Raw genomic sequence first — 26,624 nt, 5'->3', positions numbered from 1 at the left:
GCCACCAGCGGATTAACGATGCAGGGCAGCCAAACTGAGTCCGGCCCAGAACTGAGGCTCTCTGTGTCCGAATCATCTAGGCCAGAGAGCCTAGAGGCAGGGGTTCCTGGGAGGCCAGCATGCTCTGCAGCCCCAGGTGAGTTCCAGCCTCTGAACCCGTGAAGCCCCACAGGAGGACCCGGCAGAGCCCACCGGACCCCAAGTGTCACCCCCTCTGTCCAACTTTCCAGGACGGGAATCCTGCCAAGTTCAGCAAGTTCCTCCTCTCTCCAGACACTTCCGTTAGAAATGCGTTTTTGTGTATAATAAATTGCTTCTACTTGGTGGAAAATCATTTCTGGTTGTTATCTTTGTGATCGGTTACTTCTCCTGTCCTTTAATGGACTTCCCTGATTATACGGCTAGTCATTAAAAGCTTAGTCCCCAGCACAATGGTATCTTACGTAGAGTGATCCATGAGAGCTTTATAGAGGCTTACCAGCCGCGGCCTTAATTTTACTCATTCGTCTTAATTTTTTGTAATCATTTTTTGTAAAGAGGGTATAATGTCAGGCTTGCTTCCCTGCCTCTGACAGATCCAATCTAGCAGATAATTACCATAAGGAAATTGATGCTTTAGTGTGCAGGAGAGAATTTAATTTACTCAGACATCCTACAGTACAATGCATTCCAGAAGATATGAGGATTTAAGTTTTTAAGAAATTAAATTTTACTATTTAACATGATTACTTATGTTGAACATCATTAACTAGCTTTTTTAACTGTTTGAAATAATTACAAGCACACTTGCTGTGTCTAAAATCCAGACTCTGCATTAAATATGGGTTAAGGATCCATGAAATGAAAAGAAAATCCCGTACTCTTTCTTTCTCTCCAGTCTTCCCAAATCTGCTCTTTAAAACCCATGGAGGAGGGCCAAGAAGATGCCTGCTTTGAAAGCTGTATATTCTTCTCTGTGTGCCGTTGTAACGCATACTTTTTATAGGAGTATTTTCTTAACCTGCCAGTCCTGTTTTTTTTTTTTTTATTTCCACCAGCCTGGCTCAGGCGAGGTGTTTGGTAGAAAGCGCTGGAAGAATGGAGAAAGCGTTTGGGGATGGTGCAGTCAGTCTGCAGAGCCCAGGGTGTGCAGGCAGAGAGGGGCCACTTCCCTTATTTCCTGTCTCTTTCTTTTTTATAAGCCCTGGGTGGGGGGGAGGGAGACAATGCCAAGTGCATGCCAGGACCACCGCAAAGCTGAGGCACGAAGACAAGATGTGAAGCCACAGGCCCTTCTGGAAACCAGGCCCTGCCTTCTCTGTGCTGGCCGGTGGGAGGCCGCGCAACCCAGAGGCCCCAAGGGGGAGACTTGGGTGTAGAATTTCTTTTCAGCCAGTCTAACCTTGTTGAGTAGATTCCCAAGAGTTCCTCAATCCTTTCCTAAACGTGAAGTGAAACACTCGACAGGAAATTTCTGGACAAAGCCAGCCCAGAAGTTCCCTTTATCCAGTACCCCTGCCCCTTCACATTTCCTCTGAGGACAAGCTTTCAGAGAAGGCCTCGCGTCCTGTGTCCGCGACAGGCCCTGTGACTGTTTGGGTAACAGCCGGGGGATTGCCCAAGGGTCCTGGCCGGAAATTCCCCCTCTCCCTCTGTGGAGGAAGCTGGGGGCCCTGAGGGGCCTCTGCGGTGGTCCCGCCTGAGAAGGTTCTGGAATTCCACACTGGCTTCACGCTTCCCAGCTGCCAGGGTGGACACCGAACGCCCTGATTCCCTGCAACGTTAAGATGTTTTGCCGGGACCGCAGAAGCCCCTGGGATGGAGGGCCACTCCATAAACAGGGAAGATAAATGCCGAACATTTAAAAATTACAATTATTAGATGGGAGGATGGTGCGTTCGGCCCTTGCTAAACAGTCACTGTTCTCTGGGAATCGCTCAATTATTTGAAATACATCTAATTTTATTTGAGAACCTACTTGCACTTGTGTGTATTTATTTTTAAGTTGTGAGGGACAAAAAAGGAAGCAGAAGAGCAGGCGATATGAAATTGTCGATGGTGGTCTCTATCCACAACAGTCAAGCGATAAGCATGAAGGGACATTTTGTGCCAGATCGCGGTAGCCACAATACGTCAGTTATTTCTTCCAGCCCTGTTGTGGACTGGATACTCCTATCCATACTTCATAGAAATTTGGGACTTGGGTTAAATGTGTCCAAGTACAGCTCCCATTACAACTCACAATGACAGCTAATAACTTCAGAGAGCTTCCTCTGCACCCACGTGGTTCTAAGCATCTCACGTATATTGATTCCTTTTACATATGTGCTCACACACGCATGCACTTGCACACACACATGCACACACACACCATACCGTTATTACCCCATTTTACAGTTGGGGAAACTCAAGTATGGAGACTAAAGTAACACGCTCAAAGAGCTCACAGTTACCAAGTGGCTGAGCTGGGACTTGAACCTAGGATCGATGGTATCAGGGTCCACATCCTCAGCTGCCAAGCTATGCTGACGGGAGGGCTCGGCCCCCGCCAGGCCTAGATCCAGCTGTACTGTCCCAAAGACAGCTGGAACATTGTTTCGTTCAATGGCTATTCTAGTCCAGGTTCTAGGATTTGCTGGATCATTCCATCAGCCAGTCAGATATTTACTCACAAATGGTTACTGACACCTGCTATGGGTCAGACACTGTGCTAGGCACCGAGGATGTGAGGGCCCTTTGGGATGCCAGATAAAAATCATCTCCTATAACACTCTGCATGCATATAATTCCTGCATGTGCAGGAGACACACGCATCACGTGGACCCGTGTTAACACGTCTAGTCTCTCAAATCACTTCATTTTTCATTGACACTATTACTGACTCCCACAAGTCCTGGCTGCTGCTTTCCCGGCTGTCCAGGCCCTGCCCTCCCCCCTGACCACATAGGCACAAGGCAGAGCTTCCTCTTTCCACCATGGCAGGTCTTCCCAGATTGTGGCTCCTGACTTCTGCCCCACAGAAATGCATACGGCTCGGCAGACCAGGTTAACCATGTCCCTGCTGGATTTAGTCGGGAGTCCAATTTGTTACCATTGGGTTTTCTGATTGTAAGAGGGCTCAGTTCTCTCTTTTTTTTTAAGATTTTATTTATTTATTTGAGGGAGAGAGAGCCCATGGAGGGGGGAGAGGCAAAGGGAGAAGGAGAAGCAGACTATCCGCTGAGCAGGGAACCCAATGTGGGACTCAATCCCAGGACCGTGAGATCACGACCTAAGCTGAAGACAGAAGCTTAACCAACTGAGCCACCTAGGCACCCCCCCCTTTTTAAATTAAGTCATCTCTATGCCCAACTTGGGGCTCGAACTCATGACCCTGAGATCAAGAGTTGCATGCTCCACTGACTGAGCCAGCCAGGAACCCCGAAAAGACTCAGCTCTTTTTTTTTTAAGATTTTATTTATTTATTTATTTATTTATTTGAGAGAGAGGGTGTGTGCACAAGCAGGGGGGAGGGGCAGAGGGAGAAGCAAACTCCCCCCGAGCAGGGAACCCGAAGTGGGGCTCGATCCCTGGACCCCAAGATCATGAACTGAGCCGAAGGCAGACATTTAACCAACTGAGTCACCCAGGCGCCCCAGAAGACTCAGTTCTACGTTCTCATCAGCAACAGTGCTCAGAACAGGTGGATTGCCATTTCTCACTATGGTTTCATAATTGTACTCTAAGAAACAGTGGGCTGGAGAAAGAGCTCCAGGTAAGACCCAAGTTTTCCCAATCCACTCGTGCCTTCTGAAATGCCCAATAATGAAAGTGTGAGAGCTGAGGGTCATTGAGAATTCCTTTGCCCTTGAAGTGCCCTGGGGTGTAGCACATTGAAACCATCCTAAGTCTAGAATTGCCAGTGAAAAATGTTTAGGTATTTCGGACCTAAGGAGATTCCAGGAAGCTTGTAAGGAGGTGAGAGCATCGTGGATTCATGTAATGGCATTTCCCTCTCTGGTTAGGCTCATTCATTGACAGGTACTTCTGAGGTATTAAGTTCCATGAGGGGATGGGTCCTGTCCCATCTGTCACTGTGGGTATAGTGCCCAGAAGAGACCCTGGCTCACAGTGGATGCTTGGAAGACAGGACCTGAGTGAATGAGTAAATGTTGAAAGATGATTGCTTTTAGGTTTTCCTGCCAATCAGTTCTCAACTGTTGTTGCTCAGCCTATGACCTGTGGAACTTTTTAAGAACTTGACTTACAAATCAGAGGAGGTGGGACCTGAAACAGGTATTTGCTGAAATTTCTGAGGACATTAACACTCGGACTTGAGTCATTTGGCCCAAAAGCACACAGCTTGGAACTGTTGGGGCTGGTCTAAGACCCCAGGCTCATTGACTACAGGTTTGCTGCCTGCATATTCCTCTAGGCCTTTGCCCCACACATCACACACCCTGACTCGGGTTGCTCCCCCAGTCCTCCGACTCTGGCAGTTACTGGGTACAGGATAATCCATAGTCGCCGTCCAGAGAGCTGATGCCCCTGGTCCCCAAGAGAGCCGTGACACACACTCATCAACACTGAGAACTTCTGCCATAGATGAACTTCCTGTTAAATTGTATGTGTATGTGTGTGTGTGTGGGGGGGTAATTCTGGAGATTGGTTTGTATTTTACAGGCAGAAATAATATTCATGTGCTCTAAATCTTAAATCTTTTTTCTTGTTGGAAAGTAGGCTATTTATCTTGCTTTAAGCTCATCTTGCTTAAAGCAATGGAGGACCATTGGCTGGACTCGCTCAAATCCGCTACTGCGTCTGATTCAGTGCTGGTCTTTCCATGCCCTCCCTCCATCCTGCAGACCTGTATCTGTCCATGCTAATGGACACAGCACTGCAAGAGCTTGCTCACATTTGGAGCCAGAGAGAGTCCAGATGGAAGAGAGCTTCAAGCGCAGTCTGGAGAAGGCTGGAGAGCCTTCTTCCATCATTACCCTCCTGCTCCCATGGGCATTTAGCTGCTCTGGGCCATGTCCCCCTGAGGTGGGGATTTCAACTCTTCCTATCTCTGAGTTGTGCTAACCTGCAGCCTTCAGATGCACTCCCTTTCTGGCTCGAGTTAGTCTGTTTCTGCTGCATATCGTGTGGAGCCTGGCACCTTAGTCAGACCCCCTGCCACACACGCCTATGCCCTTATTCGCCAGGTACTGATCATTCTGCCTGTGAAATAGCCCTTAAGAGTCAGTCCTCTTCTCTCTTGCCACTGCCTCAAAGTCCTCATCCTTCCCTCCCCCCCGTGCCAGCACAGCAGCCCTATAATTAGTCCTCACACCCATGCATCTTGTCTCTACAGCCCACCCCACTCCTGCTGCGTGTGCACACAGCACAGCGACCCTCCTCACATGCACGTTTGATCACCCTGCTTCTGAGGTCCCACCTTCTTCAAGGGCTGCCACGGTCAGCAGGCCCAAACCTCCAGGCTCTGCAGAGCCCACAAAGGCCTCTGTGACCTGACCCACGCATCAGCGTTGCCACTTCCTCTTGGCTCCCTGTCTTAGTGCCCCACCCTCACCAGGAAGTTCACTTGAGTAATACCACATGAGGTTCCCAAAACATGAGATGACCTTGACATTCAGGTTTTCGTGCATACTATTTCTTCAGTTGGGAATTTTCATCTGTTCTTATTCATTTGGCAAGTTCTTACTCAAGCCTTAAGTTTCAAGCATTTGATTGGAATGTTTCCATCAATCAAATGCTGCCTCCTCCATGCAGCCCTCTCTGGCTTTCCCTTCGTCCTTACTCTCTGATCCACCATGGAGCCGTGTGAAGAGGTGGTTAAAGATTCATGCTCTGCGGTCAGACTACGGAGACACATTCAGACCCTATCACCTGATGGCCAAATGATATTGAGGAAGTCAATTTACCAGTGTAGACATCAGTTTCCCCACATTTAAGATAGTACACTAATATCCCTGTAGGCAAAGGGAATGGTTTGAGGTCGTGCATTCAATACCACCACATAGTGCACGATAAACATGAAACATTGTGATCCCAGTAATTCTCTTACAGCTTTGTATTGTTTACACTTGCATTTCTGCTCTACACTACAGGCAACTCCCTCATGTCAGATGCTGAGTTTTCCATGAACACGTGCCCCGAGTTGGGAGCCAAGGTATCTAACACACTCCTGAAAGATATCGGTTCCACAGTCAGTTGAAGCCAGGCTTGACTAGCCTACACTAGGAGGTACTGAATACATTGCCACCTCAATCTGCCAGAAGGAGAAGATACCAGTGGGTAAGTTTTAGAAGCCCAGTCTTTGTGGCCTTTTCTGTTGAAGAGACTTTCAAAAACACTATGTAGGACAGACATTGGAGTCCTCAGGAATCCTTCAGAATTTTGCCCATGAGGTTGATGGCAGAATTGGGACCTAACCATGACCTTGATGACAGTGAGGAAGCCGTGGGGAGTCAATTCAGGGAAATGGTCACAGTGGAGGGCTTTGGGCCCCTCAGGTGAAGGAGGCCCGAGGCAAAGGGAAGTGGGAAGGACAGTGGTTGTCCCACAGAGCACTTTTCTCTTCTGAAACCCATGGAGTATCGTGTACATTGATCAGAGGCAGAAACTGACCCACTATCCCTGGGAATCCTTCCTGGTTCTGGGCAGTGTCATTGTTAGGAACATGGGCTACAGGGTCAGATGAAATATCAGCTCGGCCACTTAATAGGCACCTCATGTGAATTTGGGGACTTTTTAGCATCTTCAAACCTCAGCGGCAGAGTGTAATGTAGGGAGTATTCTCAATGATACTGTAGTAACTTTGTACGGTGACACCTACCATGATGAGCGTTTGGTAACATACAGAAGTATCCAAGCACTGTGCAGTACACCTGCAGCAAGGTAACACTGTGTGTCAACTGTATTTCAATTACAAAACATGGGGCGCCTGGGGGGCTCAGTCAGTGAAGCATCTGACTCTTGATTTTGGCTCAGGTCATGATCTCAGGGTGGTGAGATTGAGACCCGTGTTGGGCTTTGTGCTGCTTGTCCCTCTCCCTCTGCTCCTCGTCTCTCTTTTTCTAAAATAAATAAATAAAATCTTTATTTTATTTTTTATTCATTTATTATTTATTTATTTGAGATTAAACAATCTCAGTGTCTTCATATGTAAGAAGGCATAATGATACCTACTCTGTGGGGATGCAGGGAGGACGGATGCTCTGCTGGGTAACATGGGTGAGCACCTGTCATGTAGAGAACATTACAGAGCTTGCAGCAATGGCAATTAATATGTATCCTAAGACACTTTGTGTCATATATATTATAGATCCAGGGGGAAAAGAAAAACACATACAACCTTTGGAAAAGGGCTGTAAAAATTCTAATCTACTTAAGAAATGGAAGCTGTTTATTGAGTGCTTTTTGCGTTTCAGGCTCGATGCCAGGCACTTTGTGTGTTTTCTTGTTTATTTCTTTCTCATCCAAGGGTTAGACATCAAAGTATTTAGATGGTTCCTTCTCCTTCCGGAAAGTCTCAGGATTGGAGATACTTCTCTGTGCATCCAATCACACTGGACAAGCACCTGTGTTTGAACATCTCGGTACATTGATCAGCAATAACGGGGTTAACGATGCTCTTATTCAAAGAGTCTCAAATTATGTTTCAACATTAACACCCATTAAGATGAATGACAATGCATTATAAGTAGTGTTTCAATTTGAAATTGAAATTGTATCAATTAGCCTTTAAACTAGCCTAAATAAATTCCGTTTGGTAGCTCAAAAATTATTCAAATGTCGCAATTTTGAACAAGATTCATACTAATACTCATCGTATCTGTGTCTATAATCTCTTAAGAGGGAAGACAACCAGGGACCATCAGCTGGTAAAGCCTCACAGCCTGATTGGGAATGTGTAGCCATAATAAGAATGATGATTTCCCTTCCGATGGTTGTGGAGAAAGAGAATTTTAAGAGAATTCTTAAAATGTGGGAAGAGTGGAGTCTAAACATACAATGGGTCTATAATGTCCAGAGACATTCAAAGACTAAGCTCTTCAGGAGGTCCTCCACTCCCAGCCATCAGATGGTGGGGTCGTGGCCTAGAAGCTGGAAGGATGTTCCTATTCTGTTTCTCCCGGGCCCATGCTGCTCCACGCACTACCCCTCTTGTCTGCACACACACCTACCTCCTATTGGAGAGTAGGCACCGCTGAAGGCACCAAGCTGACCTTGCTCACCTCTTGAGATCCTTCATTCCCACTATCCAGTAAACTGTTTGTACTAATGATATATACTTATTAAAATACTCTATCCTTTTAGGGGCGCCTGGGTGGCTCAGTGGGTTAATTGTCCAACTCTTGATTTCAGCTCGAGTCTTGATCTCAGGGTCATGAGTTCAAGCCCTGAATAGGGTTCCATGCTGGGCATGGATCTACTTAAAAAAAAAAAAAGCAAAAAGTAAAGAAGCAACCTCTATCCTTTTAGACAATGTGCCTTCTCACTGATGTGTCAGACCCACTGGATACATGCTCAGTTTGCCTCTTATGGAAACCCCAGAGGAGGAATATCTCCCCTTGCAGTGCTTAAACCAAATCTTCCACATCTGCACACAACCTGTGGGGTGGACATTGTCAAAATGCAGCTAACACTCAGGGTTTCTCCAAGACAACCGTGAGATCAGGCATAGTGAGGTCCGGCACGTGTGTGTCTAATATAAGGAGCCACAATGAGAAAATGCTCAGGAAACACTAGCCCCTCACCTCCACCCCTGAGTGCTACCACTGTGTGGCATGGGCTGCTGTGGTTGGTGGGAACTCAGCTCTAACCCCAGCCCTATGGCCACTGGGGGCAGCCAGGCAATCACCTTCCTTGTCAATCACCTTCCTTATCTTCTTCGCTGCTGCTTTCAGCTCAGTATAGATCCTCCTGACACACCCAACAACAGCCAACCCATGTTATTAGCACAACAGGGGTGGACAGGCACCATTTGTCCTAGCCGTGCCCTGAGACCAGAGGGATCCTTCAGAACAAAACTTAGATCACATCACCTACCCCTTGAAACCGTTTTGGTGACCAGCCCCTCCATCATATTCCTCAGCACACAGCCCTCAGTGACTGCCCATCCCCAGCCACACTCACACCCCCTCACTGGCCATCTGCATGATGCCTGAGGATGGAATCATAGACGACGCTTTCTGCACCCTTGGCCCCGTGTGCCCTGCCCCCCTCTCCCTTTGACCATCTTGGTTTAGCCTTTAATTCAGTTCACCCTCTACACACTCACATGACTTTCACACCCAGATTTTTGCCTCTGGATCTGCAGATTCCAAGACCATTGAAGCTATGGTTGGTAGGGACACCTGCTCTAAAGCGTTCACATTCTCCTCCCTAGAAGGCAGTGCTGGTGTGCTGATAGGCCAACCATTTATCTCCATCCTGTACAACTTTTTAGAGCTTTATAAAACTACTTCCTATTCCAACCCTCATAAGCTCGTTGCTGCTTAAATTTGTTCTGGGAGGCAAGAAGTCCTGTAGACCTTGGTGTCTTTAACAAATGCCACCTCTTTTTTCCTAACCTCTCATCTGTCTAGTACATGGACTGCACAGCTCGGATATCAGCTCTACCACTTCCTGGCCTTTTGCCCTTGAGCATGATTTTTAACCCTTGAAAGCCTTGCTTTCCTGGCCCATGAAATGGGAGCAGTAATAATATCCATCTTGGGAAATAAAAAACATGATCCAGGAAAATAGTACATTCTCCATAAACATAAGCTAATACTTCATGGCCATGATGGCTGAGTCTCAGTCCCACTGCCACATGGCCGTGGCTCAGAGACAGCCATGGTAGAACACTGGGTTAGAGACAGAGAGCCCTGTCCCAACACAGAGATACCGGTTATACCATTTGAACAAATAACTTCCTCCCCAAGAGTGCGAGGTGACTTCTCCCAAATGTCTTCCTTTCCCCCCTCTCTCCAAAGGTAAGGTGGGACCGTAACTCGCTGCAGACTCTGGGCAAGTCGGCTGTTTGTAACATGCACCCGGGGAGGACTCAACCTCTCTGCTTTCATGCTTATTTATAAATAAGGGGTCCCCATGCTGTAAGGGCTTCTGTGGAGCTGAATACACTATCTGGCACACGTGTCTGGGGTGTAGCAGGTGCTCAGGAAAGAGATGTGACACATGAATTGGGATCTTACATAAAATTAGCCGTGAAACCTGTGAACCGTCTTCACAGCACTGTTTGTTTTGTGATGGCGTTAACACGGCATCCTTTTGTCAAGATGCAAAATGAGCACAAAGAGCTATGGGCACCTCCTCCTGGGGAAGACCTAAACCACTGCTCTCCCCCCACCTAAAGCCCCCACCCACTGCAATGCAGAGCACACTGCTCACTTCACAGACCCTGTGTTGGGGAATTGGGATGGATTTTATTTGCAAAGAAGTCTCACTAATGTCTGGGAAAATATGTGCATGAAATGGTGAGCAGTACAAGAGGTTAGTAAAGTCAAGAAGAGCTCTGGAATTGTACTCCCTCATTTAACAGTGGGGTAGACTTTGGGGGCCTCAGTTTTTTCCTTGGTAAAATGGGGTTCTCAGCAATGACTCCTAGAGTTCCAGGAGGACTAGATGAGCTGATGTCATGAAAGCACTTTGCAAACCAGAAAGCTCTATGCAAGGGTGATCAAGTGTTATTGGTCCAACCTGGAAAAGACTCAACAGTGCTGGTTGCCCCTGACTTCCTATAACCTGGAGGGAGTTACCATCTTGGGGAAGAGAATTGCCTAATTGTGTGTGAGCCCTGCTGATAGGTAATGAGTGACTCTGACTGCTCCTCACCAGGTAACAGGAGTGTCCAACACCTGCTGTGTCCTGCCTCCCACCTGTAGGTCTCTTCTTCTGACCACTGCCATGGCCGGGTTCCTGTCAGAGTTCCTGACAGCAGCTGCCCCTGCCTGCTTCCCTCTGGAGCTGCTGGAAATCCAGGCTGGTTCTCTGGAACAGCGGGCTCTCTCTGAAGATGACTTGGCCACCCCCATCCATGCCAGGGGTCAGTGGAATTGCACGTGATTTGCCGAGAAGAGGGGCCCAGGGAGGACCAGCATGTGCCAAAGCGTTTCTATCCTTGTCCCCACTTTGGAGGCAGTGGTCCAGTGGAAACAGCAGAGCTTAGGAGTTAGAAGCCTAGGCTCAAAAACCAGCTCATCAGTGGCTTCTGGGTGAATCTGGGCAGATCAGTTAAACTTCCTAGCCCCACTGTCACCACCTGTGAAATTGGGCTACTAACACCAGCTTCATTGCACACGCAGCCAGAGTTACACCAAACGGCTAGGCAGAGCTGTCCCCTAACAAATAGTGGCTGAGTCGATGGCAGTGAATATTACTAACCTGGTATTCCATTGCATTTCTGAGTTTGCTTTGTCCACATGCTGATGGAGACTCTGTCTGTGCACTCCTTTCCCTTGATGTTTTAAATCGGTAATAAAAAAAATTCTGATTCCTTTTAACATTCTTTCTGATTTTGTTTTTTTTCTCCTCTCTTCCCCGGAGCCTTAATTGACCCTGTATTATTCTCCAGCTCCCTCGTCTTCCATTTCCAATATAGTTCCAGGCGGGTAACTCTAAAGCTACAGCGTGAACCTGTCTAACCATAAATACAATTTGACAAACTATTTCCAAGCAGTCCGTAATGTGAGAAGGGAGGCGATCCCGGCTTCTCGTCTCATTGAGCCTCACGCGTCCCTTCCACGTAAACGGCAGAGCCCAGTGAAACGATATCATTTCACTGAGATTTCAGACAATAAAAACTGTGATCATCGACCTGGGGACTGCTTTTCAGGCTTGCCTCCTCTCTTTGTTGATAGAAAAGTCGTGGCCATTACAAGGAGGATGGTGCAGGCACAGGACAAAGGACCCCGGAACGCATGCCTAATTTATCCAGGGGAGGGCAGGGTTGTTGGCACCACAGCCAGGATAGGTTGGTGATGGGTATTAAGGAGGGCACATTTTGCATGGTGCACTGGGTGTTACACGCAAGTAACGAATCATGGAACTCTACATCAAAAACTAGGGGTGTACTGTATGGTGACTAACATAATATAATAAAAAATATTAATAGAAAATTAAAATTAAAATTTAAAAAAGGAGACCCGAAGGTCAGGACTGGTTTTCAAGCCACCAAGTGAGTGGGGAAGGGGCATCCTCAGGGGAAAGAAAGGCAGCACACAGTAGTATCACAATTCAGTCCTTGCTTAACATTTTACAAGACCCACACAACATAGAAAATTTAAGAATACTGACTTTCCATCCCTCTTTCCATAGGTTGTGAGTGACAATGGTCCATTAACTGTGTCTGAAGAAACAAAGCTATTTGTACATATTGGAGTGGAAAATAGTTTCTCCTTCTTTTCTTTCTTTCTTTTCTTTCTTTCTTTTTTTTTTTTTTTTGATAACTGAATATGACCAGTTTTATCAGCTTGGGCGGCAAATTAAGTCACTTTCCTGTGAATTGTGTGAGCCCCCCACCTGCTCTTATTAGCAAGAAGATCCATGTTTCCCTGCTGAGGCTGACCGGGTCCAAGGGCCCAGTCTCACATCCATGTTCCAAGCAGAGGGATGGAGAATGGGATACCTGGCCAGTCCTCTACATGCCACCACTTGTGGCTAGACACCAGTTCTGCCCAGGCTGAGGGCTGCCAGTGCTCTGCACTGGTTCCTGGGCTGCTCTGGGCACCAGCATGCACCACAGGGGTGTCCGCTTCAGCCCCCTGATCATGCCTCCCTTGGCTCACCTTCCATGTGCATCCATTGCTCCCAGCATGGCGTGCCTTCATCGCTGCTCATGAAGCAGCTGGCCGAGCAGCTGACATCAGCTCAGCCCCCTGACCTCTGGCTGAGTTGGCTCCATTCCTGGCAGTAGAGTCGGTTAAAACCCTAGCGAGACAGGCCTGGCGTCCTCATCCCTTCACTCCCAAAGTCCTTGAGATCTTCACCTAAATGGGCCCATGCTCTCTCTCCAGGGCTCTGGACCCCGATGGATGTTGCTATGCTTGAAGTCACATGAAAAGTCACACTATAGCCTCCTGCATTCTAACAAATTTTGCTCAGATGACTCCTGATTTCACCAAGATCTTTTCCAAGGTGGATTCCTGCCTCTGCCACACAAAGTTGGGGTAGAAGTAATGAAATGAATAAAACTGAAACATCGGTGAGACGTTATTTAAGTACTAGTGTCCCATTATATGCAAGAGCAAAACCTTACATTATCTCACATATGTAAATCTCACAGTATATGTGAGGGAAAGATGGTTGAGAATCTTCTTGGCTTCCCCAGCCCTCCCCAAGTCCAGCCCATCAGGGGTCACATCCTGTCCTCCCTGTGAGATGGCCCTGTGTTGCCCTAGTTACATTCTCCCGAACTTCACCTGCACTGGGACGGCAGCTCCTTACCTAGCTGCTCACCTGGCTTCTCTGACCGTCCTTCACTGCCACCATGCCAGTCTTCCTGAGCATAGAAGCATAGCACCAGCCCACTCCCCACAACCCAAAACCTTCCATGAGGACAACTTCCCTGTCACCTCAGCAATTCCTTCAATGCCTTCCGTCACTGGACCTGAAGCAAGACCTCTTCATAGGGACATTTTGTGGTGGTCGGTGGGCGGACTCTATTTTATGTGGTCTTCTGGGAAAAACTCCAAATATAACTCTTTTCATGTGTGGGATGGAGGTCACACGTGAAGTCTGGCCATAAGATGGGGGACAGGGCTGGACGACAAGAAGGCACGATGTTGCAGGGGAAGCCAGATGATGACGTAAGATGCAAGATGGGGATGGCGTCAGGGATAGAACCACAAATGAATGTCCACGTGTCCCCACTGTCAAGGCTGTCAACTTGGCGGTCATGGTGGCCGCATCTCTCGGGGCACAGCCTTCAAAGTCAGGCAATGGGAAAGCACTAGTAGTCTGTGCTTTACCCAAGCTGTTGGAGCCAAACCCTGCAGAAGTGTGAACAGTTTCTCACGTCCCTTCCATCTACAGCTACTGAAATCCACTCCAGCATTCCAACACCTGCTCAAACACCAAGTCTTAGAAGAAGCTGCCACTGGTTCCCTCAACTGCATTTTACGTGACCCGACCCTCAGTCCAAGTCAGTATGAGTGCATTCAGTTTACAAGCCTGGAAGTTACTTTAGGGCAAAGATCATGCCTTAGTCATTTCTTTTATTCGGAGTACCAACAAAATGACTTGCCCAGAGAAGGTATTCAAGAGACACTGCTGGCTGGGTAACTGTGTGTGAATATTTCCACAACTTGGGTGTCGGGGATTGGAACAGGAAAGCCTTGCACACTCTCTTAGCTCAGTCAAGAGAATGTCAGAGAGCAGGGGGCTTAAACAACAGACACTTATTTCTTACAGTTCTGTAGGCTTGACATCCAAGATCAAGGTGCCAGAAGGTTTGCTGTTCGTTGAGGGTCTGCTTTCTGGTGCTTAGACGGCCACCTTCTTGCTCTTGCCCCTCCCCGCCCCCGGCAGAAAGAGAGCAAGGACCCTCTGTGGGGTCTTTTTTATAAGGGCACTGATCCCATTCAAGAGGGCTATACACTCAAGACTTAATCACCTCCGCAAATCCTCACCTCCTAACACCATGGCATTGGGGGTTAGGATTTCAATGTAGGAATTCTGGCGGAGAGGGAGTGGGTGAGGGAGGGGCACACATTCAGGTCATAACACACACGAAAGCAGCCACACACAGCACAGCTAGAATCAGAAGACAGACAAATGCAAGTATTGGGAAGGGTGTGGGGAAGTTGGAACCACCATACACTGCTGGTGGGAATGTAGAGCTGTGCAACCACTTTGCCAAACTGTCTGGCTGTTCCTCAAATGGGTAAGCACGGTATTGGGACATGAACCAGGGATGCCACTCCTTGGTATGTAGCCAGGGAAATGAAAACACACGTGCCACAAAGTTGTAACACCAATACTCATAGCACAATTTACAGGAGTCAAAAAGTACAAAAATCCCACATGTCCACCCACCGAATGTCTGGATGAACAAAATGCGGTCTAGCCACAGGATGGGACATCCACACACAACACGGGTGAGCATCCGAAACACACTGCTAAGTGAAAGAAGCCAGACACGAAAGTGCATGTATTCTGAGTTCACTTTTATAAAATGTGCAGAACAGGTAAGGCTGTAGAAACAAAGTGGATGACTGGTTGCTGGGGGCTGGGTGAGGAGAGGTATAGTGAGTGCTCACCTGTAGGTACAAAGTCTCTTTTTGGAATGATGAAAATATTTTAAACTTGGTGGTTGCAAAGGTAGATATACTAAAAACCAAACAAACACTGAGTTGCACAATTAAATAAGTGAGTTTTGGGGTATGGGATCATATCTTGATAAAGCTGTTGCAAATTCAAGGAGAGAAGGGAAGAGAAAGAGAGGAATCATAATTAGTTATGGCCTTAGCGCCTTGGTGGATCTGTTTCTCAAGACAGGGAGGTCCATTTCCTGCAGGTGAGAGCTAAGAGCTCCATCCTCACCGAGATAATTGTCAAAGCCCAGGACACATCCACACAGACATGCCAGGTATGTAGGGGTGGGAAGTCTGGATTTCCCTGGGAGACCCCAGATCTGGACAATCAGAATGGGACCATGAGCACCAACATGGTGTTTGGGCTCACAGTGCTGGATGAGGTTCGGGTGAAAGCAGGTCAGGGAGAGAGAGACCTGGATCGGAGGTGTGGGGCCCATTTCCACATCAAGCAGAGAGAACGGAAACAGACCTGAGATAGGAGGGAAAGCATGGGCATCAAGGCCCACAGAAGCCTGCAGAAGAAGCACTTTCAAAATAGAAATGGTGCTGAGTTCTGTCGATGCAGTATTGTGTCAAGAGGTTTTATTAGATAAGCATAGAACGCACCCTTTGGGTTGTGGCGGGAGATCTTGCACCCTGGGGAGAGCTCTCACGGGGAAGTGGGTGGGTGGGTGGTCCACTGGAGGGACTGGGAAGTTGGGCTGGGCTTTCTAGAGGTCCTGGGACAAGGGAGATTTTGCATTCAACTCATTCAGGTTGTTGGCAGAGTTCAGTTTCTGTGGTTGTAGGATGGTGGCTGTTGGTGGGGCCAGGCTTTGCTCCTAGATACTGCCCGATTCCTGCTCACAATTTCCAGGTGCCTCCCTGCACAAGGGTCAAGCGTCCCGCATACATCAACTCACTCCTCTTCCCCTCCTGTGGCATCTCCTGCCTCTGCCCAGAAAACATTCTCTGCTCTTAAGGGTTGACATGATTAAATCTGGGATACTCTCCCTATGTAAGATCAGTGATTATCAGCCACTGTTATGCCCTCCAAGTTCCTTTGGCCTTGTAATGAATCATGGTCTAGTTTCCAGGGAAGAGTGCACAGCTGTTTTTGGGGGCGATTTATTATGATGGGAGGAGGGCATGTGTGTGCTGTTATGCATCCCTCAAGAATTATATAATTATCATCACAGATTTTAAAATAATTGCCTCTTAACACTTCTTATTGCCATCAGTTTAAATTCTTATTCATTCAATGTATTCGAGACCAAAATTTCAAAATAGCATGAGTTAACTCTGCACACGTGCATACACACATTACTGACAGTTTTATCTTCCTGGAACTTAATGGATATCACCGGGTCCTATCGCGGTGAGAAATGGCTGTTTCTATTTCTTCAGATTAATTATTCCAATGATTCCAATGTGATGAAAACACTGGACATTCTCCCCCAGGAAAGTCTGGAAAGAACACAAAATTTCCTACATAGTTTTCATAGCTTCTAAGGTTCATGAGCCCAGGGTGACCACTTCTGATTTGGTCCAAGCATCTCATTCTATAGTTAAAATGAGTCTTGGAGTGCTGTTATGCCCAAGGCCACATGCTAATTCACAGCAGGTTCAAACTTAGAGCCCTGATTCCCCACAGCTTTGTCTATGCTGGGTGGATCACGCTCCGTGAAACGGTGTCAAACAAGGTGGACGCATAGGGAAGGGGACAGGGAGGGTGTTACGGTTAGGTAAAGGAGGGCAAGGAGAGACAAAGACTGAGAAAGGTGCAATCAAGGGCACAAGGGATAGACCAGGGCAAGTAACAGACAATGGGTCTATTAGCCAGTGTTCTCTGCAGAAACAGAACAATAGGACGTGTATATTCAGAGAGAGAGATTTATTCTGAGGAACTGGTTCGTGTGAATTTAGGGGCTGGTAAATTGAAACCAATAGGGCAGGTAAGTAAGCTTGTGACCCAGAGAGGAGCTGAGGCTGCATCTCAAGTCCAAATACAGTGTGGAGGCAGAATTCCTTCTTCCTTGAGGGATCTCAGTGTTTACTCTTCAGACCTTCAACTGATTAGATGAAGCCCACCCACATATGGAGGTAATCTTTACTAAAAGTCTTCTGGTTTAAATGCTAATCTCATCTAAAAACAAAACAGAACAAAACACCTTCACAGAAGTGTCCAGAGTGGTGTGTGACCCCAAAACTGGCCACAATAGCCTAGCAATGTTGACCCATGTAGTTAACAGTCACATCAAGTAAAGATGCAGACACTCCATTTCTACAGTAGGTCTGGGTGATTAACTTAGTGGAAAGGTCAGTTTGCTGAGGCCATAGAGTTATACTTAAATATGGGTTAATTCCAGCCCCGGAGAGTCTTCAATGTTGTGGACTGGCCCTTCTCCTTTCCTCAGTGATCTTTGGCCACAGGCTCCAGCCCTTCTGCTCTCAGGGCTCCCCTCAGGCCTCTGGGTGTGTCTGCTTTTCTGCTTGAATTGACGTTCAGGGGATGCGCTTTTACGCTTGCTGCTTACCAGCTTTGTGTATGAGCAGACCTTAGGCTGGGGACGTCTTGACCTCTGACCTATGATGAACTTCCTCTAGAACAGCACCAAACGATGAGGATTGGTGTAACCTGACCACCCCCAGGAATCTCCACCTTTCCCACCAGCCCCTGAGCCAGCACCAGGTCGGCCCCAGCCTCCAAGCCTTCGCTTCCACGGGATCCACCCTGACAGGCGCTGTCGGCCCTTGTCACGCCCTCCACGTTTCCAGAAGTCTCTGGTCTGCTTTCCATGAAATCGCTGTCAAAGTTGATCCCTTTTAGCCTTGAGGCGCAGCTAAACTTGGCACTGTCATTTCTAACGACTGTCCTCAGGTCTGAGGTTAACATAAGAGGGTTACAATGTAGAGAGGAAAACTTCAAGCTAGATATTCCCACTCCTGGCCAGGCTCAGCCTCACTCCTGTGGCTCTCTCCCAATCCCAACACCACGGCCATGTTGCCGGGCCCACCCCTTCATCCTCAGGACTCAAACCCTGTTCCACCTTGGCTCCATAGTCACAGAATAGGGGGGAACAGGTGACTTTTCACTGTCACCATCACCCGGGCAGGAATGCACTCTGCCTCCAGAAAACTGGATGTCTCCCACTATTACCAAATACTGACTGTCTCAGTTGCAAGAACATATGCCATTGGAAGGCTTATCAAATTGTTTTGCCCCCAAGAACAGAGAAAGAGCCTTACCCAAGACTGATTTACACCTCCAGAAACTGATCACCATTTAAAACTAGCTCATTTGTCCCTGACCCAGAGAGATGAGAAGATCTGTGGGTTGTGCTCCGTGAGGGCAGGAGAAGCCCAGGGCCTGGGAACGGAGCTACAGGAAGCTCCTGCCCCATTGAGGAGGGCCCACGGAGGCTTCCAGGGGCTGGCCCCGGGGTGAGTCATGCTGGCAAGCCAGACCCAGGTGGGTGACAGGATCAGAGCTGCTCTGACTCACCACCCACCCTCTGTGGGCACCCGGGACCTCATGGCCTGCTGGGTGGGCGTATGAAATTGGGCCATGAGTAATGGAGAGGCTGCCACCAGCCTTGGTACCTTGTTTTCCAGAGAAAAGTGATGTTTTGATTCTACTTTCTTTTTTTAGCTCAAAATGCTTCTGGATATGTAAATTGAGTTTGAAAACCTTACATACAATTTCCAAAGAGCCAAGAACATATTTGAGTCACAAAATAAGAAAAGATGCCAAGTGTCACTTCTCCCATTGTAATAAAGAGTATCCCATGAGCAATTAAAAGAGTTTTACTTGTTAATTTTTCAAAAGAATAGAATTGAATTAATCAGTCGTGGAAGACAGGTCTTAATGATTAAAATTGATTTCAAGGAGGAAAAACTGAGCTGGAATTTCATCCCTCAGTCTTCTGCTCTTACTGAGTGCCCATCAGCAAATGTGATTACAGCTTTGCCACCACTCAGACTAAGTCGGTGGAACATCATTGTCTGGGATCGAATGATTAATCCATTTGTTCAAATCTGCTAATTGCTAGGCATCATTTCACAATGGATGTCCAGGAAGAAGACAGCGGTCCCGATTTTGATCCTTCTGGCTCAACTATTTGCTCCATGAAAGCAGAAACCTGTCTGTTATTCACCAAACATGGTAAACATTCAAAAAGATATATTACATAAATGAATGAGCAATGGCTGATTTTAAGCTGGTATGCGGGATGACATACACTTCCTTTTTTGCTCTGTTTTATGAAGGAATGCCAAATGACTCCTTAAAGACAGTGAGGGTTTTCAGTCTGTCCACTGCATGTGTCCGGTCCTGCAGGAACCCCTGCCCTCCCTGGGCGGGGGGGTGGGGAAAGAGTGGCCTCCTTCTCACTTCCAGATGGCCCACCTCTTCCCAATTCCATCACTCTTGCCTCCCATGGCCCCCAGTCTCGAATCTCAACCATCCAAATCTTAATTTCTAAAGCTGACTCATTTTCCACTTCAAGCTCACATTTTCTTTTCCCCTGAATTTGCATAGATCTTTTCCATTCATTGTTTCACACATAATTCATGGAATCCTCTCCTAAACACCCAGACCAGACATCACTGTGCTGGGTGTTCAGTGTGCATGCCCTCTCTTAGCTCAGGTGAGACACGGGGGCAGCTCCCGGGGAGACATGCAGAAGGTCTGACTCACGAGCTGTGGGTATTGGAAAGAAGGGAGGAGAATGGCTTCTTTGACGATCTGCAGGGCAGAGCCTCGAGAGGTCAGGGGGATGTGGGCATGTGAAGGAATGACTTGAGGGAAGGTGGGGAAGCAGGGATGTGCAGGTCTGTCCAGGAGCAGAGAGGACCAGGTGTGGCTGCAGGTGGAGGTGATCTCCTGGTGGCCCCTGGGCTGGGCATGGTGGCCTGAGCTTGGACTTAATGCCACATGTACGTTTTCTGTTTGATGGTGGAATTTGAACTTCTACCTCTGGTAGTAAGAGCTCACACCTCCTTCAAGAAAGGAATGATTTGTGATATTTCTGAAAAGGAGACAGATAAGGAAAAAAGGTGCCATCTTGCCAACTTCATGTGTTGACCATTTCTTTGCAGGGGTGATGTTGGGTAAACTAACTCACCTTCTTTGAGTCTCAAAATCTCCCCAGGGAGACATGCAAATACTAATGTGCACTCCATTGGGCAACGTGTGCATGAGAGGGGAGGATATTTGCAAGAGCCAGCCGAATGCCTGGCTCTCTCCCCGCCCATCCCCTGCGGGGCACAGGTCCCCGGACTATGCCACCCGACGCTGAATTGCACCAGGAAAGAACACAAGGCTTAGCCCAGATAAGCCAGTAGGGAGGGCCAGATGTCATTTCTGAGGTTTTTTAACTGAGTGGAACTTTTTATGCAGGAAAACAAGGTAAAAATTTCCCAAGGGGTTTCTGCGAGATTTCCAGCACTTCCTAAATTAGCCCTGACCAGTAAAACCACGAGAGCAGACTTCCTGGCAGGGCCTGGTGCTTCCATTTCCAGTCCCAACCGAAAGCAGGAAGCATTGAGACAAGTAATAATTCAACTCTTCAGTTGGCTTCCAAAATTATCCACGTTCAGGTCCCTTGGCATTTGCACCAAAGGTCAGGAGTTATTCTGCTTTTATCTGTTCCAGGTTATCGACTCATTTTTGACTGAATCCATTGCAGATTCACTGGTAGCTGATGGAGGTATTTTTGTGTGTGCTCATCACCCCAGTGCTTAGGCACTGTTAACCTGGCAAGAAAACGAAAGAAATCCCCATACTCGGGATCCAGTTGGATTCACACCTGGATACAGTTCCCAGCTCTCCCGCTGCTGAGCTGTACCACTTGACGAAAACTGTCTCAATTTGCCAAGTCTTGGCTTTCTGTTCTATAAAATAAAGAAGCTCCACACTCATTAGGGTAGCTACCATAAAAAAAAATACATAAAAATAAAATACCAAGTGTTGGCCAGGACTGGGAGAAATTGGAATCCTTTCATTGCTAGCAGGAACGTAAAATGGTGCAGCTGCTGTGGAAAACAGTAGGGCAGTTCCTCTAAAAAATTAATTAATTAGAATTCCCACAGGATCAAGGACTTCCACTGGATGTATACTCCAAAGAATTGGAAGGAGAATCTGAAACGTATATTTGCACACCTATGTTCACAGCACCGTGATCCACAATTGCCGAAGGGCGGAAACAACCCAGATGTTCATCAATGGATGGACAGATAAACAAACGTGATCTATACACACAATGGATGTATGACTCAGCCTTAGAAAGGAAGGACTGGAGCACCTGGGTGGCTCAGTAGGTTGGGCGTCTGACTCTTGATTTCAGCTCAGGTCATTATCTTGGGGTCCTGAGATTGAGCCCTGCCTTGGGCTTCACGCTCAGTGAAGAGTCTGTTTGTCCCTTTTCCTCTGCTCCCCACACCATGAGTGCTCTCTCTCTCAAATAAATAAATAAAATCAAAAATTAAAAAAAAAAAAAAAGGAAGGACATTCTGACACCTGCTAAAACATGGATGAAACTTGAGGACTTTGTTAGTGAAATAAGCCAGTTGCAGAAAGACAAACACTGCACGATTCCATCATATGAGGTACTTAGAGTGGTCACATTCATAGAGACAGAGAAGGATGGTGGGTGCCAAGGGCAGCAGGAGGGGGACTGGGGAGGGAGAGTTTAGTGGGGACAGGGATTCATTTTGGGAAAAAAGTCCGTGGGTGGTGGTGATGGTTGCACAACAATGTAAATGTACTTAATGCCACAGAAACACACACTTAAAAGTGGTTAAAATAGTAATTTTATGTTATGTGTATTTTAACACAATTATTTTTTTAATGGGGAAGCTCCTTATTTTCATACATAGTGTTTAACCACGACTGTTCTTCTGTGTCCAAAATTCTGTTATAATTCAATCTTAGATTCTAGGCAAAGCACATCTTTCCATACTAGGTGGTCACATGACATGTTACCTTGCTGAAAACTCGGGCTCTGTCATTAAGGACATGAAGCTTCTCTAGCAGGTGTTCATCAGTAGTGCCCCAGTGCCCCACGGTCATTCTGGCGTCTGGACACCTGGCTGCTCTGTGAATATTCCTCAGGCCTGGAGACCCAGATCGCCCTCTGTGCTGAGCCCTCCTGGGAGAGCCAGGAGCACCCAGTGCTGTCTGGAGCACACAGGCAGAGAGATCTTGATGCCAGCAATAGGTTGGTCTTTCTTCAGCTCATCTCTCATACTGGACTATCTTTCTCCCTTTCTTTTTCTGCTCTGCTTGGCTTTATCTGAATAACTCTTCCTCCTGCAACACTTTGATCACAGATCAACAGGTGGAGTGGAGAATATTTCCCCTTTAACAAACAGATTTAGTTAGGGTGGCAGAGGGTACAGGACAAGGCTGTGAGCGTGATCGGGATCCTCGGAGGATGGGCGGCCATGGTCCCCGTGAAGGAAGGGGCAGTCCTGGGAGAGACAACATCCTTGTGAAGAAAGACTCAAGATTATAGAATTGCCAGATCACTGATGCTCAATCACGACTTACTTCCCTTGGGAAAACATTAAATCCTCTGAGGTCTGCAGACAGTCATAGACGTTTAGAAACTTGTGGAAATTGTCCACTGTGTCATTTCACTGTGTCATTTGGCTTTTTTCTTTTGCTTTGAGTTATCAGATAAACTTCCACCTGTGTTTGTTCTGCACAGACAGGTAGCTCTTTAGAAAGCCTGTAAATTGTCACTGTGTGTTGGTCACAAGTAGCAATGCCACCCAAGCTCCCTGATGGGATCAGAGACCCTCAGACTTCCTGAAAGCATTTGGAACACCTTTGCTGACATCCTCCTCCCATGCAGGAACCAGCATGGTGGTGTGGCTATGCACAGGGGGCTGTTAGGGGCCGGGGTAGGCAGCCACTCCAGGAACCCCAGTGTGTCCCCTCCTGCTTTCCCACCTGTGCCCCTGCCCCACATCACAGCAGGCAGGAATGGTCTGTGATCAGCAGCATAATGCGATGTTACAGTGCTTCCAAGATTAAGTTCTAAAAGATGTTGACTTTCCTTCCTCCTCCAACCCCTCTCCTTGCCCCCCTTTTTCCCCCAACCCCAAAAAAGCAAGCTGCCATGTCATGAGCCTCCTGGTGATGGATGGAAGCCTCCTGCCACCAGCCACATGCAGGGGAAGTACGTGCTCCCACCCGACTGACAGCTTCACTGCAGTTTCAAGCTTCCCTTGACTGTCTGCCCAGTTTGGGGATAGCTGTTACACAGCAGATACATAACTGATACAAGTGCTTCTCTGAAAAGCTCTGATGCCCCCAGATTGCACCAGCTCTGTGGGTCTCAGTCACAATAACCTTTGACTCCCATGTGCCCACTCAATAAAGCCAACACAAGGCCAAGTCCATCCATTTTTCTGCAGTGTCCTGAGGGCCCCTGTGTCTTTCCTTGACTCCTCAGTTCTGACCTTTGTTCTGTGATCAGACGAATTAAGGGCACCTACAGATTGGGATTTGAGCCTCTGCTTCTGGCTGGATGACATGCTATCCTGACCCCTTCTCTGTAGCTTGTAACAAGTGAGTGAAGTGTGGAGAATGTAGCCTGCAGGGCCACATAGACATGAGTGCAAACTCTAACCCTAGCCACTTAAAGGCTTTGCAGCATCTCTGTGACACTCTGTTTCCTTATCTGTAAAAGGGGAAGAGAATAACCTGCAGGGCCATCATGGGGATTGAAAAAGATGAGGAGGGAGAGTCCTGGATGTGAGGTAGGTGATGTCTTAGTGCTTAACTGGTGCATAAGAAACCACTCTAGAATTGGTGGCTTTAGACAGCCTTGTGATGTGAGGAGTGGCTGGAGCACTGGCTGGGCCGTGCTTTCTGTGCTATTTGGCTTCAGCTCATCTGTGCAGCTTCATTGAGCTGCAAGGTCAGCGGAGTTGGGGGTCACATGTCTGGCAGTTGGTGCTGGCCCTGGTTTTTCTCCATGTGACCGTACATCCTCCAGAGGATGAGCCAGGCATTCTTACTTGGTGGTCTCAGAGCAGAGTTTCAAGAGGTCAAAACAAAAATCACAAGATCTCCCAGGGCTTAACTTCTTTGCAAAATCCCACTTCCAATGGTCTCACGACTGGTTACGATCATGGTCCATCACAGGATGCTCCGGCTTCCAGAGGTGGGAAATAGACGCCACAGAGTCACATTGCAAGGGGACACACACGCACACTCTGCTTTAGAAGGAATCCGTGCTGGTGTTTCGCAATGCACCACGAGCATGCAGTAAGCTGTGTCTATATCGTTTTTTCCCCTTGAGGTTACCAGAGTAGCCATCAGAACACAGCTCTGGGGCCTGCATGACCTCAGCTCACATCCCCACTTTGAAGAACTGTCTGTGTGATCTCAAGACGGTTACTGAGCCCCTCTGAGGTTTACTGTATCTGAAACTTCTTTCACGCCTCCACACCTGGAGCTGCTTTCTTCAGCTCTTGGATGCCCCCTGTGGTGCCCCCTGTTCTCACGTACAGTCTTCAAAATGAATATAGAACAGGTGGAGATTGGCCACATCCATGAATGACTCCTGAATCTCTGACCCAGGCCCCTGCAAGCCTCCCACAGAAGCAACCCTCTGCGAGGAGCCCTGTATGCCACGTTGGCCTCGAAGCTGTGAGGAATGGCTCCAGGAGGACCATGTGCCTATACCAAAGGGAGCACAGGGAATAAGCCACTTTCTGAGTTTGGGTTCTGCAGTCTAGACCTAAAACACATTCTTACCTCTGTGAGGAGAAGGAGGACAATGTTCAGCAAGGACAAACAAGTACAGAACACAAAACCAGAGTGAAAGAATAGAAGGACGGCGAGGTGGGTGGTGCAGGGGACAATGTGTGTTTACATTGTATCTTGCTTCCTAATACTCACCAGAAAAAGATAGCTCAACTGATATCCCTGGACTTGAGCAATCCAAATGCATTCCCACCCACCCCAGGGTTAAAGGGAGGTGAAGGAAAACTCAGGAGTGCCTGGGAGCCTCCCTCTACTGGAGGCCACCTCCCAAGTTTCAGGCAGAGGACCTTCTCATTCACTCACTCAACAAACTCTTCGTGAGTGCCTGTTGCATCCCAGACCCCATTCTAGGCGGGTATTGCTGTTGGTGAGGGGTCTCTGCGCTGCCTGTATGATTGTCCATGAGCATCAGACGGCCTGTCTGGCAGTGCCTGCAGCTGTCTGCCAGGCCCTCCTGAGGAAGAAAGTGCTTACTGTGCCAGTGCTTACTGTGCCATTCCCCCCCCCCCAGGACCTTGGGCATCAGGTGGGGGACACCCAGTCTAGCACCACCTGCTCTGGCTCACCCAGCCTTCTTTCAGATCCTCAAAGAGGTTTCTCTCCTTCTGCCATGGGAACTTAGAGCCTCTGTTCCTTCTATCGGAGGCATTCTCCCCTCTTTCTACTGAGTTAACTCTCCCCCATCCTTCCATTCTCTGTGCAAATTCCCTTCCTCACAAAGATCCTTGCGCAAAGGCCTGGCAGACCCCCAGCCACATAAAGTTTCTTTGTTTTGTGCTCTAATGTAAGAAGTCATTTTCCTTGGTAGCATTCTCAGTGTAATTATGCAATCATTTATGTGATGTTTAGGTCAATCTGCATCTGCCTCATGAGGCTCTATGCTCTTTGAGAACAGGCCTGGGTGGTCTCATCTCAACTCCCTATCAGCAGCACCAGGCATTGTCTTGGCACTCAGTAATTACCTGATGAATGAGTGAATGAGTGAATGAATCTCCCTTGGTAGTCTGCAGAGACATCCCCTGAGCCTGCCCTGCAGTGGGCAAAGTGGGGTCCCAGGACAAGACTTCACCTCGGAGTAATGCCCCTTCCTAAGAGGCTCAGGCCCATCTTTGACTCCCTTTTTCCTTTGTGGCTTCAAGCTGGAGACCCGTAACTTTTCCTCTTCCAGGAGTCCCTCCTGCGGTGTTTCCCAAGAAGACCAGGCAATGTGATGGCTGCCTCAGATGTCCCCGAGTGCCAGGGTCAGTGCCATCCCAGCCTTTCTACAATTTGGAGACAGAGAGCACATACAAGGCTTTGCATCAGGGAGCAATTCCACTTTGCGGTTATTGACTATTTTCAAAGGCATCTGGTGGCAATGAATGCACTGAGAAGGACACAAGGGAAAAGCAAGAGCACAAAGCTGCGTCAAACGCAGGAGGGTTTCCTGGTACAGATGCACCCCTTTCCAGGAGACACACAGACCAGATACGACTTCCTGTTGGCTGCTCTTCCAGACAGTCTGACCAAGCTGCCTGCAGGGCCCTGGCTTTTGAGGGGAACTTGATTCCTGCATTTGAGGGCATAGATCAAGCATGTTG

The sequence above is a fragment of the Ursus arctos genome, unplaced genomic scaffold, assembly GCF_023065955.2.
Source record: "Ursus arctos isolate Adak ecotype North America unplaced genomic scaffold, UrsArc2.0 scaffold_3, whole genome shotgun sequence".
NCBI classification, from domain to species: Eukaryota; Metazoa; Chordata; class Mammalia; order Carnivora; family Ursidae; genus Ursus; species Ursus arctos.
Note: the sequence above shows the minus strand (reverse complement) of the source record.